The sequence below is a fragment of the Propithecus coquereli genome, unplaced genomic scaffold (assembly GCF_000956105.1).
Source record: "Propithecus coquereli isolate 6110/MARCELLA unplaced genomic scaffold, Pcoq_1.0 Scaffold94, whole genome shotgun sequence".
Lineage (NCBI taxonomy): Eukaryota > Metazoa > Chordata > Mammalia > Primates > Indriidae > Propithecus > Propithecus coquereli.
The window spans coordinates 3,381,377-3,389,061 of record NW_012155729.1 but is presented as its reverse complement, the minus strand read 5'-3'; positions in this window follow the sequence as shown (position 1 = coordinate 3,389,061).

Here is a 7,685-nt window from a genome sequence, read left to right as displayed (position 1 = left end):
GGGCCACGTGCATCCCTGCTCTCGTCTAGGAGTGGGGAGAGGTCCCTTCTTCCCCCAAAGAACGAAGCCCCGAGCTGCCCTAGGAGTGAATTAATTTAGGTCTTGTGTCCCTCCCTGAACCACGCTGGGCCAGAAGAAGTCACCCCAGGTGACCGGGAGCCTTCTGGAGCCCGGGGCTGTGTCGGAACTACCCACTCGACCAGCCAGTACTGAGAGGACGCGGGTGGGCGGCCGCCGGGGTCCACTACGGCACAAGATCGAGAGAACCGCATCACAGCGGAGCTGCGTTGGGGCAGCTGGCTGAGGGGTCGCAGGGGACGCTGTGTGCGTGGGAGGCGCTCACACCCCCGCTGCCTGGCCCCCCGACGGCACAGCCGGGTGAGGGGTGGGTTTGAGAAGTAGTTGGGGAGGGGCGTGCTTCTCTGAAAGAGCCATTTTTCTTTGAACAAAGGAGAAACGGTGGTTCTAGAAGGATCCCCTCTGCAGTCAGACTTGAGTCCAAACCTGGCTCTGGGGGACACATCATGTCTCTGGAAAACAAAGGAGCAAGTGCGGACAGCTGGGCCAGGTCCACACCCCGCCCCGGGGCCCCGCGGCGAAGTCCTGCGTCTGCCCTGCAGCGCCCGGCGGTCGGCCTTGGCTTGGCGCACACCTCTGCCTCTTTCTCCGCGCCTCCTGCGGGTTTTGACATTCTCCTTTTGTATGCACGCTAGCGCCAGCGTGAGTGACCACACAGCAGGGGACACCTGCCTGCCTCAGTTTCCTCAGGGAAGAAGCAGGGATGAGTCAGCAGGAAACCACGAGGGAAGCTTCTAGACACCAGCCTTAGCCTGGAGGACCAAACTGACCAGTGTGTTTCCTCAGAGCTGAGGAGTCGGGGTGCTTTTGGGTTCTTCATGGCAGGGGGTCAGGAAAGGCCCTGCCCACCCAGTGGGGATGACATGTGACCTTCTCCGCTTTCCATGGGCAGGAAGGCACCTCGCTGCGCTCCGTGTCCAGCCCAACCTCTTTCCTATGTTGGAAAACTCACGTCATCCGTACAGCCGGGGACAGGTGCCGGGGCTCCGGTTGCAACTACGCCCTTTGTTCACTGCTGGGGGCTTCGTGGGGGCCGCTGTGGGTGGGAGGAGCTCGTGTGCGCACCTCGACCACTGAGACTGGTCACGCGGTGGCCGCTGAGGGGTGTGAGGTTCTGTGGACACAGCGGTGGGGTTCCTGGGGGCCCGGCAAGTCTGAACCAGAAGACACCATTGCTGAGGGTCACCTGCAGCTGGAATTGGACTGGCCCAGGGCGAATAAATCAGACACCGGCAGAACCAGAAGGGACCACAGCGATCCTTGATCTCCCTTTGAGTTTATACGAAGGGCCTCTGGGACCTCGCGGGAGGGCAAGATTCACCCCCAAACTGAGCACTAGAAAGTGGTGGAATCTGAACTCGAACCTGCCACCTCCTGGTCTGCAGCCCTGGGCTCGTCTGTACAAGCCACGGGGTTATATGAGAAACACAGACAGCGCAAGACAGATGGGAAGATTCAAGCCCATCATCGCCCTATAATCATCTGCCAATTTCAGCCGGTCGGGCCCCACCATCCAAGCCCCCGCAGAGCCCCAGCCGCCTGCGGTCCCGGCGAGTCGGCCTTTGGCGTTAGCCGCGGTCAGGACTTTGTCATTCTTGAGGGCAGCTTTGGAGAAGGCCTTGGGTAACACATGAAATGCATTTTCTCCTTATTGAGTCTGATGTTTTCAGAATGCTGGCGGATTTGATGACCAAGCCACGTGCTAACAGCGTCTGGACTTCCTGTAACCTCTTGTTGAACGGGCCCCCCTGGGGATGCCTGTTCTGTGTCGAGGATGCTGCAGGAATAGCAGGATGCATGCACCCCATTCTTTCAGGGGGGATGGTGTTGGGAGCCCATTTGGCTGGGGTTGGATTAGCCGAGTGCATTGAGAAACGAGATCCTCTGGAGAAAGCTGAGACCAGGAAAACCAAAAAGCTCAGGTCAAATCCTCAATGTGCGAGCATCTGGGCTGCAGTATGGGGGAGACGGCCAGGTGCTCCAGGTGGGTGGAGAGGGGTCTGCAGAGAGCAGCTTGGGAAGCAACGAGGGGTGTTCGGGTGACCCTGTGCCTGCTCGGCGAGTTCCAGGCCCAGCGTCACGGGCAGGTGGCTCGAGACCTGGCCGGTGTCAGGGCTCCCGGGTCCTCGTCCTGGCAAGTGGGGGCCTGGTCAGAGTGGGGTCTGCTCCCTTCCCGCGGGTACAGACGCCAGCACGGGCGTGGAGACAGCTCGCTGGGGGGAATTTATCAGGGGCGACTGTGTCCCGCTCTCCTCCAGAGCAGCACATGCCAAACGAAACCATTCCCGGAGGTCCAGGGGTCTGAACGCCAGGCCCTTCTTGATCACCTGTTTTCTGATGCCTCAGGTGAGCGCCAGCCTTTATCGGGGCCTCTCTCTTTTATTCTAGCTACCCACCTTTCCGCTCACTGCCGATTCTGGGGGGCTTTGGAAGTTGATAACATTCCTCTGTGGCTCATTCATCGTCTTGGATCTTTATAATTCTTGTTGAACAAGGTCAAGGAGTGTTAAAGCCAACACTACGTCGTTTTTCTGAGAGCTGTTGTAAGAGCCGGAGTTGCAGAAAAGAATCTTCCTTCCCTCTGCCTTTTTTCCTTCCTATTCTGTCTCTCCCTTCCCTCTTCCCCCTTTCCCCAGGCTACAAGATGATAAGATTTTAAAAAATGGAAACAGAAAACTAAAATTAGACATCTCTGACCAATGATTCAGCTCCGGGCAATGGAAAAATAAACCATACCCCTGTTTCTATTTCTCCCAGGCTCTGAAGAGCAGCCTTGGCTATTTGGGCAGTTGGCTATTCCTGGGTACGTTTCAGAAATAACCTGTGTTTATTTATTATTGGGTATTTATAACAGTGTTTCTGAGTAGGTTTCCAATCACCCCACGAAGGAGCGTGGGCTCCAGTGGGGAAGGGGGAGGTGGGGCCCTGGGGCCGGGGGAGGGGAGGACACGGTCACTGCTGGGGATGGCAGCCCTGCCCGCTCCCCTGCATTGCTGCCTGCTGAGGCCACGACGCGGGGGCGGCTTACTGAAACGGGGGCTCGGAGCTTTGTTTCCCAGCAAGTCTTCCCTAAAAGGACGGACAGACGCAGAGCCTAAATCCGATCCCTTCTCACGATGACGGACGCGCACGCAGGGACATGCACGCGCTCGGGGCCCAGGCAGAGATTAGAGGCGGCATAAAAGGAGGGCGGATTCCTGAGCAGGGGCCCACAGACCTGAGCGCCCAGGAATGCTGCTGGGCGGTGACATCATTCCTCTCCTGTGCCCGGGGAGGAGCCCTCTGACCCCAGGCCCGGGGCAGGTATTTTTAGCCTCCGTGGCATTCCCACAGTGTGGTCCAGGGAGCCGGGGTTCCAGGGAGGGCCCCTTTGGCCTCACTGAGCTCCCGGTCTCTGCCGCTGCCATGGAACAACCAAGCACTAGAGCGTGGTAAAGGTCAGGGGGATGGGCCTTGGAACCCTCCGGTCAGCACTGCCCTTGGCAGGTGAGGCCAGAGAGGTTGGACGGCCGGTCCGAGTCAAACAGAGGCTGCGAATCTGCTGCCCACCACCCGCCCCACGCTGCTCATTGTCTACCACAGCGGCTCTCAAACAGTCGGTCTCCGGATCCCTTTGCACTCTGAAAAATGATTGAGGATCCCAAAGAACTCTTGCTTATACAGGGCATACCTGTCAATGTATACTGCATTAAAAATTAAAGCTGAGAAATTCTAAAACTATGCATTCATTAATCCATTTACAATACTTGAATAAACCCATTGCATGTTCACATAGAATACTTTTATGACAAATAACTATATTTCCCAAAACAAAAAAATTCAGCGATCAGAGGGGCATTATTTTACATTTTGCAAATCTTTTTGATGTCTGGCTTAATAGAAGACGGCGGGGTTATCACGTCTCCTGCATTCGGTCAGATGCAAAGTCACACGTCGTACAGCCGCAGAAACTCCACCGAGGGAGATGAGAATGGAAAAAGCGTCTTGGGAGGATTATACATTTCTATTAATATTTGTCTCACTTATGACACTTTTCCCCCCACTCTGGCTCCTACAGTCCTTCAAGAAGCATTTGTGGAGGAACTACCAGGGTTAAGCTGGGAATTTAGCAGATGTGAATGTTGGTCTGGAAATTCAGCTGCAGAACAAATAGAACATCCTTTATTTTTCTACAACAACTTAACGTCTGATTTCAAGTCCACATTCAGCCGGGCTGCTGGGAAATGTAAGCTCAGTCCTTGGGCTTCTCCCAACCAAAGATTATGGTGCAATCGTTGGGGTCTTGCAGGGTGCAAAAGCTTTTGGGGGGCCCTTATGTCCTCGTGGGGCCCTTGCTGCTCCGTCTGTGCAGGAGCAGTTGAGATGCCCCTGTCTGGCCAGGTGATCACCACGACCCTGTGCTTCCCCGGTGGGCTGGAGGCAGGACAGTGGTGGGTCTTGCCCACCCCATCTCTCTCTCCCTTAGAGGAGCTGAGAATGTGGGCACGGGTCCCCCACGCATCTCCCCGCCAGCATCCACGGTGCTCAATCTCAATCTCAATCTCTCCCCTCTCTTGGTTCCTTCCGGGCCAGATGAATCTTTTGTCTGGGGATGTCCTGCCCCCGCCCGCTCCACCCCCTGGTTCTCCAAGGGCTCAGGTTTGAGATGACAGAAGCCAGGAAGACACGCAGACGGTTTCTGCACCGGGCTGCTTCGTGCCTCCCTCGGGATTAAACGGCTTAATGGTAAATTTGCCTAGAACACACAGCAGGACCCGACACGTGTTGCTATTCATACGTGTGCTATTTTTACGGGGGGATACTGAGGCACGAGGTTTGAACAGGGAAAAGGAAAGGGAGAAATTCTGGAAGCCCCGGAGCTCACGTGTCCCTGGACAGTGGCCCTGGTGCCCGAGTCGCTCTCAGTGCTCAAGGGTGGGGCGCCCCCTGCCGGCCCCGTCCCCTCTGCTTTTCGGCCCCTGCCCTGATCCAGATCACTCCCTGCACTTGATGGGTGGGACCAGAGCTTGCTCCTGGGCAGGCCAGCTGGGGGGACGCATCCTTGGGGGTCTCAGCACAGCAGGGTCTTTGTGGCCTCCTGGCCCCAGCGTTTGCCCCCCAGGCACCCCCGGCCCACTGTGGCCCTGCGGGGGCTGCCAGCCTCTGCCAGACGCCCGGGGTGGGCCCTTCCCCTCCAGCCCTCTAGGTCCTCCTTCGGGTGACTCACCCGCCATCCAAGGAGTTTCAGGGCATCAGCTGCCACGTGTCCTTGCCTGTCTGGGGCTTGGTCCCCCTGGGGAGCGCTCACCCGCATCTTGGGACGCACAAACCATGGCAGCTGCACCTGGCGGGGAGTCAGTGATGGCTCACGGGATGGCGAGTGTGAAGCTGGGCCACCAGCGGGCAGGGGACACCTCCTCTCTGTGCAGCCGAGCGCATCCTCTCCGGAACGCAGGCGCTGTGGCCACTTCTCCCCCAAGGCCTCTGCAGCCCATGGGGCAGATCCGCCTTCGCCAAAGCTCACAGCTCATCCTGTTCATCGCTCCCTTTGCCCACCCTGTGGGGCTGCTAACACATGGTCACCACCCACGGTACTCCATACACGTGCATGCATGCACACGTGTGTGCGTGTGTGTGGTGGCCTGTGGCCTTCCATATGCACAGCCACCCAGCAGAGAAGACGGGCGCAGCATGGGAGAATCTTCTCTCCTTCCTCTGAGGCTGTCAAGCCTGGGGGTAAGTCTAGAAGACACATGGTCGCCGCTGGCCAATTAAGATTTTTCACAATGGAAAGCACCCTCTGCATGTTTCCTTTGGGATGTGACGTTCACAGCTGGGTGTCTCAGTGGCCAGAGCTGCCGTTGAGCCCCCCGGTAAAGCAGGCTGAGGTCCCCTGTGTGGACATCAGAAGTGGCGTCGGGTCCTGCCTGGATGCTACGGCCGGACGCCGCGCCCCTGCGAGTCTGGGCAGCCTCGCCCTACCGTTTTCCTGCCGCGGAAACGGGAGACAGGCTGGATTTGTTGCAGAGACGCAGGATTAGGACACAGCCCCGCTGGCCCCAGCCTGGGCTTGCAGCGCAGGCTGTGCTGCCTGTGGGGTTTGAGTCAAGAAGCCAGAATATATCACAGCTCCGGGAAAAGCCTGCATTGTCTGGTCTTGAGCAGCCTTGTGGGAGGTGAATCAGAGGTGAGTCCGATGCCTTCAGAGGAGGAAATGACTTATCAGGCTGGACTTCCTTGAAAGTACATCCATCAATCACTTGCAGAAAACAAGAGAGAGCAAGAGAGAAGAGCGTGCAACCCCCTTACTGCCAGGATCTGACGGATCTGACGGAGCTGTCGTGGCCAGTGAGCCTCCCACGGTGGGTGTCTGCCGCCCGGTTCAGGCGTCCCCTACGAGAGCAAAGGCCCTTCTTTCTCCGGGTGCTCCAGGGTCCCCCACTCCTGCAGCGCAACCACCCCGGCCCCTTTCCTGCTGGGGCCTGCCTGGGGGTCCTGGAGAGGCCGCGGCATCGTAAAGGGGCCCTCACTGGCTGGGAACCCCAGTTCGGTCCTGTGCCCAGGGATTCTTGCCTTTGCATTTACGGTTGTCTTAGGTTATAAGCCCAGGGAAGGCCCAGGCCTTTCTGTCTAACATGCCTGGTGTGGTGCTCAGGCCAGCACCGTCCGCCACTTGGTGCGACAAGTTCTCCAAGTCACACACGACTTCACATTCTGACGGTATTTCCACAGTTCATAAAGGCGCTTGGACTCCTAGAGATCTAGTCAGACCATATCTCATTCTGCACGGCGCGCCCAACGCCATGGCGCAAAGTCACGGGAGAACCAGGAGAAAACCCAGTTCTGTCCGGCTGGTCCAATGTGTGTTTCATAAACGTCTGCACGAGGTTAGTTAAGAATGACTATGGTTTTCATGCATTATTGCAAATAATAACATTTCTACGACTTTGGAAATGACTCCTTCAGTTTGGGTTCGAGGTCTCAGTTGCCCACCACCTGCCAGGTTAGGGTCCAGCCCATATCGATTAGGGATTCACATTACGGGGGAGTTGATTTGTCTCTGTAGCCTAGAACCCAGATTTCTTTTTTCCTTCCTCTGTTCTCGCAGCGAACGCAGAATTCCGTTTCCGTACAGTCTGCGAACGGCTCTGCGGCAACGTGACTGTCATGGTTTTGTTTCACCCTCCCCCGTCGGTAACACAAAGGACTGGAATTGCTGTGGTTCAGAGACCGGCGTCCAAGCAGCAAAAAGGAACCCGGTATGACGGTCTTCGAGAACGCAAACGGCGCTGGTGTCTGGCTTTAATGAGGACGGGGAAATCGCTAACGGACGACTGCCGCCCTCACGGAGAGTCAGTCTCTGGCCCTCCGGCCGAAACCATTCCGTGGCAGCCGCCCCCCACCCCGCCCCACATGTGCCTCACAGACGCGGTTATTTACGGGCGCCCTGCGCAGCCCCGCTCGAGGCATAACAGCGGGGGCTGCGTGCGAGACGGCTGAGGTCATGCAGTTATTCATTTCAAGCTGTAAAGACATTCGGTTTTAAAAACCCCAGCGACTCCACTGGGATTGGCTTTCAGAGAAGAAAAACAGCTCCCGAGTCCTTTTCCTGTCCAAGCCTCGGGTGG